Raw genomic sequence first — 17,813 nt, 5'->3', positions numbered from 1 at the left:
ATTTGTCAAATTATTGTTTTGAAAGTGTCTTGACTTTGGTTCCATGCCAGCTGTTACTTAGCTGGAGTGCGTTTCCCAAAAGCATCGTTGCTAACTACGGTAGCAACTAACATGGTTGCAACTATGTAAGTACGACACAACTGTTCCCCAAAATGATAGTGTGAACTATAGTGGTGGAACTTACATAGTACGATGCATCGTGACACTGCGTCAGTGTTTCCCAAAACCATAGTAGCAACTAACGTTCGCAACCACTATCGTAAAGTTGTGTAGTTACAACTACACCTCTCGACCTGTAGTAAGTAGTAAGAACCATAGTAGACGACGTAACCAACCCTGATGACGGAACACGCAGAGGACAGATGGATGAGAGGTAGCCATTAAACGATCCCATAACATTGCTGTGGGATACCATACCATAGCATTGCTGGAGGCTACAATTACACATTACTGGACAACGTTATGTGGTACAGTGGAAAGTGAAGTGTTGTGGAGTTAGCCTACAACAGAGCGGCCTGTGGTGAAGTGCTATGATGACCGCAATCATCTGTGTTGTTATTATTCGTGAATTTACATGTAGCCTAATGCTAATGTGTCAGCACAGATTCTTTCGAACACCTGTTAAGTTATCTGGTGATAAAGCTTTTGAATGCCAACGGTATTGTTATGTGAGGCTAGCATTGTAATTGTTATAAAAGGATAACGTTACATTGTAGTCGTGTGTTAAGTGTGTTTGGATAAAGCATCTGCTAATCATACACATAGCTAACGGTATATGGACTCTACAGCCCATTATGATGTGGTGAAGTGACTGTGCTGTGGCAGAGACTGTAGCGTGTGTGCTTTACATGAGAGAGGTCAGGGGTTCAAGACTGAGTCGATGGGTGTGAGGTGAGTAGCCTATGCCTGTGGAGTGGGGTTTGTGTTGTATCTTGTCTGATCACAAGCTATGTTTAGCGGGTGTATACGTTAGACTACTCTCAGTTATTATATGATCTTGATATTTGAACACATAGCTGAATTATGTTGGTACAATGACATTGGAGAATGCTGCTGTTGAGTAGCCTCTCGCTTGGAGAACTTTAAGACCTCTGGGACTTAAGTGAGCATGCAGAGTGCTGTGGTCAGTGTCAAAATGTGACATGATTTTCACTGATTTAACTTGTCATTCATGGCCCAGGTATGGGTAGGCCTGTCATGGGAGGCGGAAAAATGGTAAGTTGCCTTTGCTTTGTGACCTTTCAATCTGTGTATGTATTTTGATGTCATGGCTCATAGGGAACATGTGTGTGTGTGTGTGTGTGGGAGGGATCATGGGGAGAAAGTGATGGTGGGAAAGTTAAGTACATTTACCCCCTCACCCCCACCAAACTAAAATAAATGTAAAGAAACATAAACAAAAGGGGAAAAAACAGGTAATGTGGCAGGGAATTGTGGGGTTTGGGTGTTTAGGGGCCAAACATATGTGCAACTAATTCCCAGTGTGCTTCCAGGCCAGCAGGAAGGTGTGAAGCAGCCACTGGAATGACCTCTTCCACCTCCTCCACTAACAGCTCCTCATCAGCCGGCAGTGGGATGTGATCCTGAAGGGCCATGTTGCAGAAGCGCCGCCACCAAAACTACACTGCACGCCTTTGCAGGATGGAGCTTCAGGCCACCAGCGGATTTGCTCACACACCTTTCCACATGCCCAGGGCCCTCTCCACAACAACGTGGGTCCGGCTATGGGCGTTGTTGTACCGTGCCTCTGCCTCGCTGTTGGGCTCCTAGATGGAGCAGTTGACATGCTTGTATTATCATAGGGGGTTGATGGAATAAAGTAGGTCTTGAAATGTCAGTGCACTCAGGGAATATAGACATGCATTTGAACAGTATATACTTTGCTACTGTCTCAGCAGCACCTACAGTAACACTGTGTGTGTGTGTGTATGTGAGTGTGAGTGTGTATGTGTGTGTGTGTGTGTGTGTGTGTGTGTGTGTTGGTACAGCTGGCGCAGATCCTTCAACCATTTGAGCATTGAAACATTTGTGCTATGTGAACTGTCATTTTGTGGTTGTGATTCAACACACAACTTCATAACTACAATGGATGAAAAGTAATGGTAAAAAAACTGTATCTGTGCATTTAAAATATCATGAAATACTTGTGTGTGGTAACAGTATTCCATTTTCAGTGTCACAGTGAAAACACATAACAAGGGCAACATTGGAAAAATGCTGCATAAAGGCATGAAAAACTTCCAGTGAAATGAAGGGCAATCATAAAGTAAAGTATTCATTTATATAGCGCTTTTAGAACAGAGTGAAACCCAAAGCACTTACATAACAACATGTTCAACATTGTTCATATTACATATCCATATTTATTCTGCTCTTACTGTAAGGTAACTGATAAGATACTGCACATATTTATATTTCATTTATATCACTCTAAACCACCTTCTGCAAACCAACTGTATACTACTGTCTACACTGCACTATATTTATTGTCCTGTCTATGCACCACCTGTCTATACTTTATATATCACATTGCACTTTTCTGCCTTTTTGGCACTTCTGGTTAGATGCAAACTGTATTTGGTTGTATTTGTACTTGTGCTCTGCACAATGACAATAAAGTTGAATCTAATCTAACCATGCCAATTTGCATAGAACATAATATACATTTATCCTAAGCCTAGGCTAGTAAGCATATGGTCTCCAATCAGTAGTTAAAACTAGGACTACAGGTTCAAAACGATCATAGGAATATTTAGTGACTGAGCCTATCCAAGATTCCAACATCATTATTAATTTATCATTATCTAGGCTCGAACCTACGACTAACAAGATCCGAAATGCAGAGGTCTATCCTTTCACGCCACCTTGTCACGCTACAACAAATAAAAATATAGCTGCAAGCAGCAATGCGGGGGCCTAGCAGAGCGCTATAGCAGAAATGGCGTTGCCACGGCATGAGCAAGCACTTACAGCAAGAGGCCAAATTACACCAATGTCTTTGTGCGGTCTCACAATCAGCTACCATGTCCCTCTACCAAGTTTGGACTTCATACACCAAAGTGTTGCTGAGATACGAGCTCACTTCCTGTATTACAGCGCCCCCTGTAGAGGCCAAATGATTCCAATTTCCTAGTGCATCATCATAATCAGGTAACAGGTCCTTATACTAAGTTTGGAGTTTGTACACCAAAGCGTTGCTGAGATACAAGCTCACTTCCTGTATTACAGCACCCCCTATAGAGGCCAAATGATGCCAATTTCCTGCTGTGTCCTCACAATCAGATACAAAGTCCCTGTACCCAGTTTGGACTTCATACATTAAAGCATAGCCGAGATGTTAGCCCACTTCCTGTTTGGTGGCTTCATCGCCATATTTGATTGTCTGTCACGGGCAAACAAAAATGAAATTAAAAAATCTGACAAGTATCGTTTGTGCGGCTCGGTCTGAAGATCATCTCTGCCAAGTTCTGTGAAAATCAAATGAAATTTGGGACCGCTGAAACTTTTCGTAGAGTTTAGACCAATTCCAATATGGCGGAGGTCCAATATGGCGGAAAGTGATGGGGTAGGAGTCGATGAACTCGGGATGGTCCAAGGATTCAGATGCTACCTCAATTGTGAAAATCAGACAAAAGAGTCACGCGCATGAACGCATGTGCACCATTAAACTGGTGGTGGCGCTAGTGTGTTCAATGTATATGCATGAAATTTGGTGTGAGTGATTGGGACAGTGTCCTGACTAATGGTCTTGAGTTTTGTTATGTTATCTCAAAGCGTCACCTAGATGTTTGTCCACTTCCTGTTTGGCGTCCTCGTCACCATATTTGATTGGCTGTCACGGGCAAACAAAAATGAAATTGAAAAATCTGACCAGTATCGTTTGTGCGGCTCGGGCAGAAGATCATCTCCAACAAGTTTCGTGAAAATCTGAGGAAATTTGTAACCGCTGAAACTTTTCGTAGAGTTTGGACTAAATCCAATATGGCGGAGGTCCAGTATGGCCAAAAGTGATGTAATAGGGGTCAATCAACTCAAGTCAGTCCAGGGATTCCAACGGTGCTTAATTTGTGAAAATCGAACACACCGTTCAATTGTTACATGCGTAAATGTGAGTCCAGATTCGACCTATTGGTGGCGCTAGAGTGTTCGGCATAGAGCTTTGTAAATTCGTGAGAGTGATCATGGGACGGGCCTGAATCAGGGCGCTAAATTTCATAATAAAAATGACTTGCAAATACCTTTCAACCCAGCTTTTCAACTTTCGGCCAAACTTTGACCTGTTGGTGGCGCTAGACGGCTGGGTTTAGAGGTCCGTAAATGAGTATGAGTGGTCAGTGGAGTGTCCCGAAACTTTCGACGAAAAAATCTGAACTTTTTAGCCAGGCGTTCTATGGGCTGCCATAGACTCCAATGGCAGAAGTGTAATAATAATAATAATAATAATAATAAATATAGCTGCAAGCAGCAATGCGGGGGCCTAGCAGAGCGCTATAGCAGGAATGGCGTTGCCACGGCATGAGCAAGCACTCACAGCAAAAGGCCAAATTACACCAATGTCCTTGTGCGTTCTCACAATCAGCTACCATGTCCCTCTACCAAGTTTGGACTTCATACACCAAAGTGTTGCTGAGATGTGAGCTCACTTTCTTTATTACAGCACCCCTAGAGGCCAAATGAGACCACTTTCCTTCATGTCCTCACAATCAGCTAATATGTCCCTGTACCAAGTTTGGACTTCATACACCGAAGTGTTGCTGAGATACGAGCTCACTTCCTGTATTACAGCACCCCCTATAGAGGCCAAATGATGCCAATTTCCTGCTGTGTCCTCACAATCAGATACAAAGTCCCTGTACCCAGTTTGGACTTCATACATTAAAGCGTCTCCGAGATGTTAGCCCACTTCCTGTTTTGCGGCTTCATGGCCATATTTGATTGGCTGCCATAGGCCAATAAAGTGGAATCTGAAAAATCTGACAAGTATCGTTTGTGCGGCTCGGTCTGAAGATCATCTCTGCCAAGTTCTGTGAAAATCAAATGAAATTTGTGACCGCTGAAACTTTTCGTAGAGTTTAGACCAATTCCAATATGGCGATGGTCCAATATGGCAGAAAGTGACGGGATAGGAGTCGATGAACTCGGGATGGTCCAAGGATTCAGACGCTACCTCAATTGTGAAAATCAGACAAAAGAGTCAAGGATCACGCGCATAAACGCATGTGCAGCATTAAACTGGTGGTGGCGCTAGTGTGTTCAATGTATATGCATGAAATTTGGTGTGAGTGATTGGGACAGTGTCCTGACTAATGGTCTCGAGTTTTGTTATGTTAACTCAAAGCGTCACCTAGATGTTTGTCCACTTCCTGTTTGGCGTCCTCGTCACCATATTTGATTGGCTGTCACGGGCAAACAAAAATGAAATTGAAAAATCTGACATCAGCATCGTTTGTGCGGCTCGGGCAGAAGATCATCTCCAACAAGTTTCGTGAAAATCTGAGGAAATTTGTAACCGCTGAAACTTTTCGTAGAGTTTGGACTAAATCCAATATGGCGGAGGTCCAGTATGGCCAAAAGTGACGTAATAGGGGTCAATCAACTCAAGTCAGTCCAGGGATTCCAATGGTGCTTAATTTGTGAAAATCGAACACACCGTTCAATTGTTACATGCGTAAATGTGAGTCCAGATTCGACCTATTGGTGGCGCTAGAGTGTTCGGCATAGAGCTTTGTAAATTCGTGAGAGTGATCATGGGACGGTCCTGAATCAGGGCGCTAAATTTCATAATAATAATGACTTGCAAATACCTTTCAACCCAGCTTTTCAACTTTCAGCCAAACTTTGACCTGTTGGTGGCGCTAGACGGCTGGGTTTAGAGGTCCGTAAATGAGTGTGAGTGGTCAGTGGAGTGTCCCGAAACTTTCAGGCAAAAAATCTGCACTTTTTAGCCAGGCGTTCTATGGGCTGCCATAGACTCCAATGGCAGAAGTGTAATAATAATAATAATAATAATAATAATAGGAAAAACTACTAACTCAATGGGTGCCTTCGCAGCTTCGCTGCTAGGCCCCCAATAATAGGAAAAACTACTAACTCAATGGGTGCCTTCGCAGCTTCGCTGCTAGGCCCCCAAATATAGCTGCAAGCAGCAATGCGGGGGCCTAGCAGAGCGCTATAGCAGAAATGGCGTTGCCACGGCATCAGCAAGCACTTACAGCAAGAGGCCAAATTACACCAATGTCTTTGTGCGGTCTCACAATCAGCTACCATGTCCCTCTACCAAGTTTGGACTTCATACACCAAAGTGTTGCTGAGATGTGAGCTCACTTTCATTATTACAGCACCCCTAGAGGCCAAATGAGAACACTTTCCTTCATGTCCTCACAATCAGCTAATATTTCCCTGTACCAAGTTTGGACTTCATACACCAAAGTGTTGCTGAGATACGAGCTCACTTCCTGTATTACAGCGCCCCCTATGGAGGCCAAATGATTCCAATTTCCTAGTGCATCATCATAATCAGGTAACAGGTCCTTATACTAAGTTTGGACTTCATACACCGAAGTGTTGCTGAGATACGAGCTCACTTCCTGTAATACAGCGCCCCCTATAGAGGCCAAATGATGCCAATTTTCTTGCTGTGTCCTCACGATCAGATACGAAGTCCCTGTACCAAGTTTGGACTTCATACACCGAACTGTTGCTGAGATACACTTCCTGTATTACAGCGCCCCCTATAGAGGCCAAATGATGTGAATTTCTTACCGTGTCCTCACAATCAGATACAAAGTCCCTGTACCAAGTTTGGACTTCATACATTAAAGCATAGCCGAGATGTTAGCCCACTTCCTGTTTGGTGGCTTAATCGCCATATTTGATTGTCTGTCACGGGCAAACAAAAATGAAATTAAAAAATCTGACAAGTATCGTTTGTGCGGCTCGGTCTGAAGATCATCTCTGCCAAGTTCTGTGAAAATCAAATGAAATTTGGGACCGCTGAAACTTTTCGTAGAGTTTAGACCAATTCCAATATGGCGGAGGTCCAATATGGCGGAAAGTGATGGGATAGGAGTCGATGAACTCGGGATGGTCCAAGGATTCAGACGCTACCTCAATTGTGAAAATCAGACAAAAGAGTCAAGGATCACGCGCATGAACGCATGTCCAGCATTAAACTGGTGGTGGCGCTAGTGTGTCCAATGTATATGCATGAAAATTGGTGTGAGTGATTGGGACAGTGTCCTGACTAATGGTCTCGAGTTTTGTTATGTTAACTCAAAGCGTCACCTAGATGTTTGTCCACTTCCTGTTTGGCGGCTTCGTCACCATATTTGATTGGCTGTCACGGGAAAACAAACTTGAAATTGACAAATCTGCCAAGTATCTTTTGTGCGGCTCGGTCTGATGATCATCTCAGCCAAGTGTCATGAAAATCGGAAGAAATGTATAAACGCTGAACATTTTCGTAGAGTTTGGACTAAATCCAATATGGCGGAGGTCCAGTATGGCGGAAAGTGACGTAGTAGGGGTCATTCAACTCAAGTCAGTCCAGGGATTCCAACGGTGCTTGATTTGTGAAAATCGAACACACCGTTCAATTGTTACATGCGTGAATGTGAGTCCAGATTCGACCCATTGGTGGCGCTAGAGTGTTCGGCATAGAGTTCTGTAAATTGGTGAGAGTGATCATGGGACATTCCTGAATCAGGGCGCTAAATTTCATAATAATAATGACTTGCAAATACCTTTCAACCCAGCTTTTCAACTTTCGGCCAAACTTTGACCTGTTGGTGGCGCTAGACGGCTGGGTTTAGAGGTCCGTAAATAAGTGTGAGTGGTCAGTGGAGTGTCCCGAAACTTTCGACGGAAAAATCTGAACTTTTTAGCCAGGCGTTCTATGGGCTGCCATAGACTCCAATGGCAGAAGTGTAATAATAATAATAAATATAGCTGCAAGCAGCAATGCGGGGGCCTAGCAGAGCGCTATAGCAGAAATGGCGTTGCCACGGCATGAGCAAGCACTTACAGCAAGAGGCCAAATTACACCAATGTCTTTGTGCGGTCTCACAATCAGCTACCATGTCCCTCTACCAAGTTTGGACTTCATACACCAAAGTGTTGCTGAGATACGAGCTCACTTCCTGTATTACAGCGCCCCCTGTAGAGGCCAAATGATGCCAATTTCTTACCGTGTCCTCACAATCAGATACAAAGTCCCTGTACCAAGTTTGGACTTCATACATTAAAGCATAGCCGAGATGTTAGCCCACTTCCTGTTTGGTGGCTTCATCGCCATATTTGATTGTCTGTCACGGGCAAACAAAAATGAAATAAAAAAATCTGACAAGTATCGTTTGTGCGGCTCGGTCTGAAGATCATCTCTGCCAAGTTCTGTGAAAATCAAATGAAATCTGGGACCGCTGAAACTTTTCGTAGAGTTTAGACCAATTCCAATATGGCGGAGGTCCAATATGGCGGAAAGTGATGGGATAGGAGTCGATGAACTCGGGATGGTCCAAGGATTCAGATGCTACCTCAATTGTGAAAATCAGACAAAAGAGTCAAGGATCACGCGCATGAACGCATGTGCAGCACTAAACTGGTGGTGGCGCTACTGTGTTCAATGTATATGCATGAAAATTGGTGTGAGTGATTGGGACAGTGTCCCGACTAATGGTCTCGAGTTTTGTTATGTTAACTCAAAGCATCACCTAGATGTTTGTCCACTTCCTGTTTGGCGTCCTCGTCACCATATTTGATTGGCTGTCACGGGCAAACAAAAATGAAATTGAAAAATCTGACCAGTATCGTTTGTGCGGCTCGGGCAGAAGATCATCTCCAACAAGTTTCGTGAAAATCTGAGGAAATTTGTAACCGCTGAAACTTTTCGTAGAGTTTGGACTAAATCCAATATGGCGGAGGTCCAGTATGGCCAAAAGTGACGTAATAGGGGTCAATCAACTCAAGTCAGTCCAGGGATTCCAACGGTGCTTAATTTGTGAAAATCGAACACACCGTTCAATTGTTACATGCGTAAATGTGAGTCCAGATTCGACCTATTGGTGGCGCTAGAGTGTTCGGCATAGAGCTTTGTAAATTCGTGAGAGTGATCATGGGACGGTCCTGAATCAGGGCGCTAAATTTCATAATAATAATGACTTGCAAATACCTTTCAACCCAGCTTTTCAACTTTCAGCCAAACTTTGACCTGTTGGTGGCGCTAGACGGCTGGGTTTAGAGGTCCGTAAATGAGTGTGAGTGGTCAGTGGAGTGTCCCGAAACTTTCGACGAAAAAATCTGAACTTTTTAGCCAGGCGTTCTATGGGCTGCCATAGACTCCAATGGCAGAAGTGTAATAATAAATATAGCTGCAAGCAGCAATGCGGGGGCCAAGCAGTGCGCAATAGCAGGAATGGCATTGTCATGCTATGAGCAAGCACTCACAGCAATTGATTGCAATTGGATAAAGAATGGCTGAGAAATAAGCTCATTTACTTTGTTACAGCGCCCCTAGAGGCCAAATTTCACCAATGTCCTTGTGCGTTCTCACAATCAGCTACCATGTCCCTCTACCAAGTTTGGACTTCATACACCAAAGTGTTGCTGAGATGTGAGCTCACTTTCTTTATTACAGCACCCCTAGAGGTCAAATGAGACCACTTTCCTTGCATGTCCTCACAATCAGCTAATATGTCCATGTATCAAGTTTGGACTTCATACAACGAAGCGTTGCTGAGATATGAGCCCACTTCTTGTATTATAGCGCCCCCTATAGAGGCCAAATGATGCCAATTTCCTACTGTGTCCTCACAATGAGGTACCAAGTCCCTGTACCAAGTTTGGACTTCATACATCAAAGCGTTGCTAAGATAGGAGCTCACTTCCTGTATTGCAGCGCCCCCTATAGAGGCCAAATTATTCCAATTTCCTAGTGCGTCATCATAATCAGGTAACAGGTCCTTATACCAAGTTTGGACTTTTTACACCGAAGCGTTGCTGAGATACAAGCTCACTTCCTGTATTACAGCGCCCCCTATAGAGGCCACATGATACCAATTTCGTAGTGTGTCCTCACAATCAGATAGCAAGTCCCCATACCAAGTTTGGACTTCATACATTAAAGCATAGCCGAGATGTTAGCCCACTTCCTGTTTGGCGGCTTCGTCACCGTATTTGATTGGCTGTCACGGGCAAACAAAATTGAAATTGAAAAATCTGGCAAGTATCTTTTGTGCGGCTCGGGCAGAAGATCATCTCCGCCAAGTTCCGTGAAAATCAGATGAAATTTGTAACCGCTGAAATTTTTCGTAGAGTTTGGACTAAATCCAATATGGCGGAGGTCCAATATGGCGGAAAGTGACTGGATAGGAGTCGATGAACTCGGGATGGTCCAAGGATTCAGACGCTACCTCTATTGTAAAAATCAGACAAAAGAGTCAAGGATCACGCGCATGAACGCATGTCCAGCATTGAACTGGTGGTGGCGCTAGAGTGTTCAATGTATATGCATAAAAATTGCTGTGAGTGATTGGGACAGTGTCCTGACTAATGGTATCGAGTTTTGTTATGTTAACTCAAAGAACCACGGAGATGTTAGTCCACTTCCTGTTTGGCGGCTTCATCGCCATATTTGATTAGCTGTCACGGGCAAACAAAAATGAAATTGAAAAATCTGACTAGTATCTTTTGTGCGGCTCGGGCAGAAGATCATCTCCGCCAAGTTTCGTGAAAATCGGATGAAATTTCTGACCGCTGAAACTTTTCGTAGAGTTTGGACTAAATCCAATATGGCGGAGGTCCAATATGGCAGAAAGTGACGTAATAGGGGTCATTGAACTTAGGTCGGTCCAGGGATTCCAACGGTGCCTGATATGTGAAAATCGGACGCACCGTTCAATTGTCACATGCGTGAATGCAATCCAGGTTCGACCCATTGGTGGCGCTAGAGTGTTGGGCATAGAGTTCTGTAAATTGGTGAGAGTGATCATGGGACAATGCTGAATCAGTGTACCAAATTTCATAACTTTAGACCCAGCGGTTCAATTTTCGGCCAAATTTTGACCTGTTGGTGGCGCTAGACGGCTGGGTTTAGAGATCCGTAAATGAGTGTGAGTGGTCAGTGGAGTGTCCCGAAACTTTCTGCCAAATTTCAGCACTTTTTAGCCAGGCGTTCTATGGGCTGCCATAGATTCCAATGGCAGAAGTATAATAGGAAAAGCTAGTAACTCAATGGGTGCCTTCGCAGCTTCGCTGCTTGGCCCCCAATAATAATAATAATAGGAAAAACTACTAAAACAATGGGTGCCTTCGCAGCTTCGCTGCTAGGCCCCCAATAATAATAATAAATATAGCTGCAAGCAGCAATGCGGGGGCCTAGCAGAGCGCTATAGCAGGAATGGCGTTGCCATGGCATGAGCAAGCACTTACAGCAAGAGGCCAAATTACACCAATGTCTGTGCGTTCTCACAATCAGCTACCATGTCCCTCTACCAAGTTTGGACTTCATACACCAAAGTGTTGCTGAGATGTGAGCTCACTTTCTTTATTACAGCACCCCTAGAGGCCAAATGAGACAACTTTCCTTCATGTCCTCACAATCAGCTAATATGTCCCTATACCAAGTTTGGACTTCATACACCGAAGTGTTGCTGAGATACGAGCTCACTTCCTGTAATACAGCGCCCCCTATAGAGGCCAAATGATGCCAATTTTCTTGCTGTGTCCTCACGATCAGATACGAAGTCCCTGTACCAAGTTTGGACTTCATACACCGAACTGTTGCTGAGATACACTTCCTGTATTACAGCGCCCCCTATAGAGGCCAAATGATGTGAATTTCTTACCGTGTCCTCACAATCAGATACAAAGTCCCTGTACCAAGTTTGGACTTCATACATTAAAGCATAGCCGAGATGTTAGCCCACTTCCTGTTTGGTGGCTTCATCGCCATATTTGATTGTCTGTCACGGGCAAACAAAAATGAAATTAAAAAATCTGACAAGTATCGTTTGTGCGGCTCGGTCTGAAGATCATCTCTGCCAAGTTCTGTGAAAATCAAATGAAATTTGGGACCGCTGAAACTTTTCGTAGAGTTTAGACCAATTCCAATATGGCGGAGGTCCAATATGGCGGAAAGTGATGGGATAGGAGTCGATGAACTCGGGATGGTCCAAGGATTCAGACGCTACCTCAATTGTGAAAATCAGACAAAAGAGTCAAGGATCACGCGCATGAACGCATGTCCAGCATTAAACTGGTGGTGGCGCTAGTGTGTCCAATGTATATGCATGAAAATTGGTGTGAGTGATTGGGACAGTGTCCTGACTAATGGTCTCGAGTTTTGTTATGTTAACTCAAAGCGTCACCTAGATGTTTGTCCACTTCCTGTTTGGCGGCTTCGTCACCATATTTGATTGGCTGTCACGGGAAAACAAACTTGAAATTGACAAATCTGCCAAGTATCTTTTGTGCGGCTCGGTCTGATGATCATCTCAGCCAAGTGTCATGAAAATCGGAAGAAATGTATAAACGCTGAACATTTTCGTAGAGTTTGGACTAAATCCAATATGGCGGAGGTCCAGTATGGCGGAAAGTGACGTAGTAGGGGTCATTCAACTCAAGTCAGTCCAGGGATTCCAACGGTGCTTGATTTGTGAAAATCGAACACACCGTTCAATTGTTACATGCGTGAATGTGAGTCCAGATTCGACCCATTGGTGGCGCTAGAGTGTTCGGCATAGAGTTCTGTAAATTGGTGAGAGTGATCATGGGACATTCCTGAATCAGGGCGCTAAATTTCATAATAATAATGACTTGCAAATACCTTTCAACCCAGCTTTTCAACTTTCGGCCAAACTTTGACCTGTTGGTGGCGCTAGACGGCTGGGTTTAGAGGTCCGTAAATAAGTGTGAGTGGTCAGTGGAGTGTCCCGAAACTTTCGACGGAAAAATCTGAACTTTTTAGCCAGGCGTTCTATGGGCTGCCATAGACTCCAATGGCAGAAGTGTAATAATAATAATAATAATAAATATAGCTGCAAGCAGCAATGCGGGGGCCAAGCAGTGCGCTATAGCAGGAATGGCATTGCCATGCCATGAGCAAGCACTCACAGCAAGTTTGATTGCAATTGGATAAAGAATGACTAAGAAATAAGCTCATTTACTTTGTTACAGCGCCCCTAGAGGCCAAATTACACCAATGTCCTTGTGCGTTCTCACAATAAGCTACCATGTCCCTCTACCAAGTTTGGACTTCATACACCAAAGTGTTGCTGAGATGTGATCTCACTTTCTTTATTACAGCACCCCTAGAGGTCAAATGAGACCACTTTCCTTGCATGTCCTCACAATCAGCTAATATGTCCATGTATCAAGTTTGGACTTCATACAACGAAGCGTTGCTGAGATATGAGCCCACTTCTTGTATTACAGCGCCCCCTGTAGAGGCCAAATGATGCCAATTTCCTACTGTGTCCTCACAATGAGGTACCAAGTCCCTGTACCAAGTTTGGACTTCAGACATCAAAGCGTTGCTAAGATAGGAGCTCACTTCCTCTATTGCAGCGCCCCCTATAGAGGCCAAATTATTCCAATTTCCTAGTGCGTCATCATAATCAGGTAACAGGTCCTTATACCAAGTTTGGACTTCATACATTAAAGCATAGCCGAGATGTTAGCCCACTTCCTGTTAGGCGGCATCGTCGCCATGTGTGATTGGCTGTCACGGGCAAATAAACTTGAAATTAAAAAATCTGACAAGTATCGTTTTTGAGGCTCGGTCTGAAAATCATCTCCGCCAAGTTCTGTGAAAATCGGATGAAATTTGTAACCGCTGAAACTTTTCGTAGTGTTTGGACCAAATGCAATATGGCGGAGGTCCAATATGGCGGAAAGTGACGGGATAGGGGTCGATGAACTCGGGATGGTCCAAGGATTCAGACGTTACCTCAATTTTGAAAATCAGACAAAAGAGTCAAGGATCACGCGCATGAACGCATGTCCAGCATTAAACTGGTGGTGGCGCTAGTGTGTTCAATGTATATGCATGAAAATTGGTGTGAGTGATTGGGACAGTGTCCTGACTAATGGTATCGAGTTTTGTTATGTTAACTCAAAGCGTCACCTAGATGTTTGTCCACTTCCTGTTTGGCGGCTTCGTCACCATATTTGATTGGCTGTCATGGGCAAATAAAAATGAAATTGAAAAATCTGACTAGTATCGTTTGTGCGGCTCGGGCAGAAGATCATCTCTATCAAGTTTCGTGAAAATCAGAAGAAATTTGTAACCGCTGAAACTTTTCGTAGAGTTTGGACTAAATCCAATATGGCGGAGGTCCAATATGGCGGAAAGTGACGTAATAGGAGTCATTGAATTCAGGTCGGTCCAGGGATTACAGCAGTGCCTGATTTGTGAAAATCGGACCCACCGTTCAATGGTCACATGCGTGAATGCAATCCAGGTTCGACCCATTGGTGGCGCTAGAGTGTTGGCCATAGAGTTCTGTAAATTGGTGAGAGTGATCATGGGATGGTTCTGAATCAGTGCGCCGAATTTCATAACTTTAGACCCAGCGGTTCTATTTTCGGCCAAATTTTGACCCGTTGGTGGCGCTAGACGGCTGGGTTTAGAGATCCGTAAATGAGCGTGAGTGGTCAGTGGAGTGTCCCGAAACTTTCTGCCAAAAAATCTGCACTTTTTAGCCAGGCGTTCTATGGGCTGCCATAGACTCCAATGGCAGAAGTATAATAGGAAAAGCTAGTAACTCAATGGGTGCCTTCGCAGCTTCGCTGCTTGGCCCCCAATAATAATAATAATAGGAAAAACTACTAACTCAATGGGTGCCTTCGCAGCTTCGCTGCTAGGCCCCCAATAATAGGAAAAACTACTAACTCAATGGGTGCCTTCGCAGCTTCGCTGCTAGGCCCCCAAATATAACCGCAAGCGGTGATTTACGGGGTCCGAGCAAAACGAACATGATGGCATAGCTTTAGTTTTACATATGCTTTGATTGTTTGGGCACAATTGTTCAAAAGAAACGTGATCGGATTTCGGTTATCGGATTTCAGTTACCGGATTTCAGCTATCGGATTGGATCAAATCTTGAAAATGGGTTGTTCAAAGGGAAACAAAAATCCTGAAATTGGATTAGATCACATAATCTATTCTTGGTTTTGATCTGGATAAAACCTTCACTTTGTGTCGTTCAAAACTTTTGAGTTGGATTGGAATAAATTTGATGCATAAAATTAGGATTACCCTGTGCTGTAACATTATAGTGTGCTAACCTCCACAACCCAACAGTATTCTAACAATACTTGATTCTACAGGACTATTTATTTGTTGTGGATAAGATGAAGGGTTTGATAATGGAAGGCAGTGTTTCCCACAGAATTGAATTGTATTTGTGGTGGTGGGTTCTGTGTCGGAGTCAATAAGATAAACAGCGTATAATTATACAGTTATACTTGCCTTGCACTACAAGTCCATATTGACAAGTAGCTGTAATGCTGTAATGTTATAGTGTGCTAACCTCCACAACCCAACAGCATTCTATTCTAGTATGCTAACCTCCACAACCCAACAGTATTTTAACACTAATGCGTCAGGTGGGATTTGAACACTCAACATAAGGATGACCAGTACAAGGCATTATCCCACTAAGCCACTGTCAATCCTACATCTTTGCCAGTCACATTCACATGGTGAAAATGTGTATTGGTAAACACACAAGAAAAACTCCAAGTATACATTTGACAATAAAATGAAGGGCTTTCCTGAAAGAGAACACCTGAAAACGTTTGGAAATTCTGGGACAATTAGACATTTGTAGAGAAGAACAGTAATGGATGAAATATAAATATGATAGACTTAATGATGAAGGAAAAATAGTAAACAAAGAAGTTCCCCTATATGTCTTCGAGTGTGTCGGCATTCTGATTCTTGGCAACTAATGAGTGTGAATGTTGATTGCCTGATGTCATTCAGGTGCTGTTCAATGGTGTGACTTCAATAACCAATAGCATGTGCATATTGAGCCTAAAGCTCTAGCAGGATTCGAACTCTCAACCTAACAAACACCAGCACTAGACATTATCCCACTCTGCCACTGACAATCATACACATTCAGCAGTCACATTCAAATGGTGAAAATGTGTGTTGGTAAACACACAAGAAAAACTCCAAGTATACATTTGACAATAAAATGAAGGGCTTTCCTGAAAGAGTACACCTGAAAACTTTTGGATATTCTGGGGCAATTAGACATTTATAGAGAAGAACAGTAATGGATGAAATATAAATATGATAGACTTAATGATGAAGGAAAAATAGTAAACAAAGAAGTTCCCCTATATGTCATAGAGTGTGTCGGCATTCTGATTCTTGGCAACTAATGAGTGTGAATGTTAATTGCCTGATGTCATTCAGGTGCTGTTCAATGGTGTCAATCTTCAATAACCAATAGCATGTGCATCTTGAGCTTCAAGCTCTAGCAGGATTCGAACTCTCAACCTAACAAACACCAGCAGTGTGTAATGAGTGTGAATGTTAATTGCCTGATGTCATTCAGGTGCTGTTCAATGGTGTGACTCAGAAGGCTCAATGGTATGGAGTGATGACACGAAGATGGCAGGTTTCGGTGCAACACAAGTTAACTTTATTTGAGTTTCAATTCATCTGTTCTTTTGTTCTTTACTTGTATGTGTGCTGCATCAAAGAGGAAACAAACAGAAAATGGAGTAATCAGTGAAATGGGGTAAATCAGTACAGATCCCAACTCACAAACAAACCAATTGACATTTGAACAATAAACTGAAATCATATGGCTATATAAGGTACAACTAAACAATACTTGATATCCCAAGTCAACCAACATCACCTAATCATCTCTCACATGGGACTCCAACACACCAAACCAACAAACAAAGACCTTAACTTTACACATGATGGCAGAGCTACTCTACAAACTGATAAACATCACAAAAGTCATAGTGAGGGTGATTAAAGTGATGACTTACGTTAACTCAAAGACGCACACAGAGCAGGACACACTGGAGTGCTGGGTTGAGATGAACAAAAGAGCGAACTGAGGGCGAGCAAACAATTTATCCTGGTCTGAGCCCCTGCTCCGGAGCTACAGGGTTTCCCAGCAGGTAAACTTTGGAAATATTTGCAAAGATTTGGAAAAGATTTTTGAAAGACTACAGTCTCAGACCCTCTCACATCTAAAGACAAGTAGTAGAGTTTTAAGTCACAGACTATGATTTTGCAATGACTAGGGATCTTGCAGGGTCACTATTTACAAGACTGCAACACGATTCCTTTAAATTATTACCCATTGTGCAATAGATAATCAGGAACTGAAAATTATAGCCTACTAAACTCAAAGTCGTATTTTCGTGTTTCTGCAGCATTGTTTCATGCGTGACATCCTTAACCGATATAGAGTTGTTCTGTCAAGTGGAAGAGCCGACTAAATATGTATAAGAAATGACAAATATTATAAGAATAACAAATAATTATAGGCTACAGCTTATAATTATACAGTAATACTTGCCTTGCACTACAAGTCCATATTGACAAGTAGCTGTAATGTTATAGTGTGTTAACCTCCACAACCCAACAGCATTCTATTGTAGTATGCTAACATCCACAACCCACTAATGCTTCAAGTGGGATTTGAACTCTCAACCTAAGGATCACCAGTACAAGGCATTATCGCACTGAGCCACTGTCAATCCTACATGTTGGCCAGTCACATTCACATGGTGAAAATGTGTATTGGTAAACACACAAGAAAAACTCCAAGCATGGAGGG

The 17,813-nt window shown here is 43.1% G+C and overlaps 1 long non-coding RNA gene across 2 annotated transcripts; it reads left to right on the top strand.

Annotated features, from left to right (window-relative positions):
- Nucleotides 1-16: 16 nt before the first annotated feature.
- LOC143128039 (uncharacterized) lies at nt 17-1,302 on the top strand. 2 transcript variants are annotated; one of them, XR_012987788.1, is made up of 3 exons: nt 17-125; nt 789-891; nt 1,181-1,302. It is a non-coding gene; the product is annotated as an uncharacterized LOC143128039 (long non-coding RNA). The 2 variants fall into 2 exon arrangements; XR_012987789.1 differs by lacking the exon at nt 17-125 and adding an exon at nt 155-373.
- The last annotated feature ends 16,511 nt before the right edge of the window (nt 1,303-17,813 follow it).

This window comes from Alosa pseudoharengus, unplaced genomic scaffold (genome assembly GCF_046254945.1).
Source record: "Alosa pseudoharengus isolate Yale_2024_CS ecotype anadromous, Long Island Sound unplaced genomic scaffold, YU_APseudo_1.1 YU_APseudo_1.1_scf_17, whole genome shotgun sequence".
In the NCBI taxonomy this organism is placed as follows: Eukaryota; Metazoa; Chordata; class Actinopteri; order Clupeiformes; family Clupeidae; genus Alosa; species Alosa pseudoharengus.
This window is presented reverse-complemented; position numbering and strand designations above follow the sequence as displayed.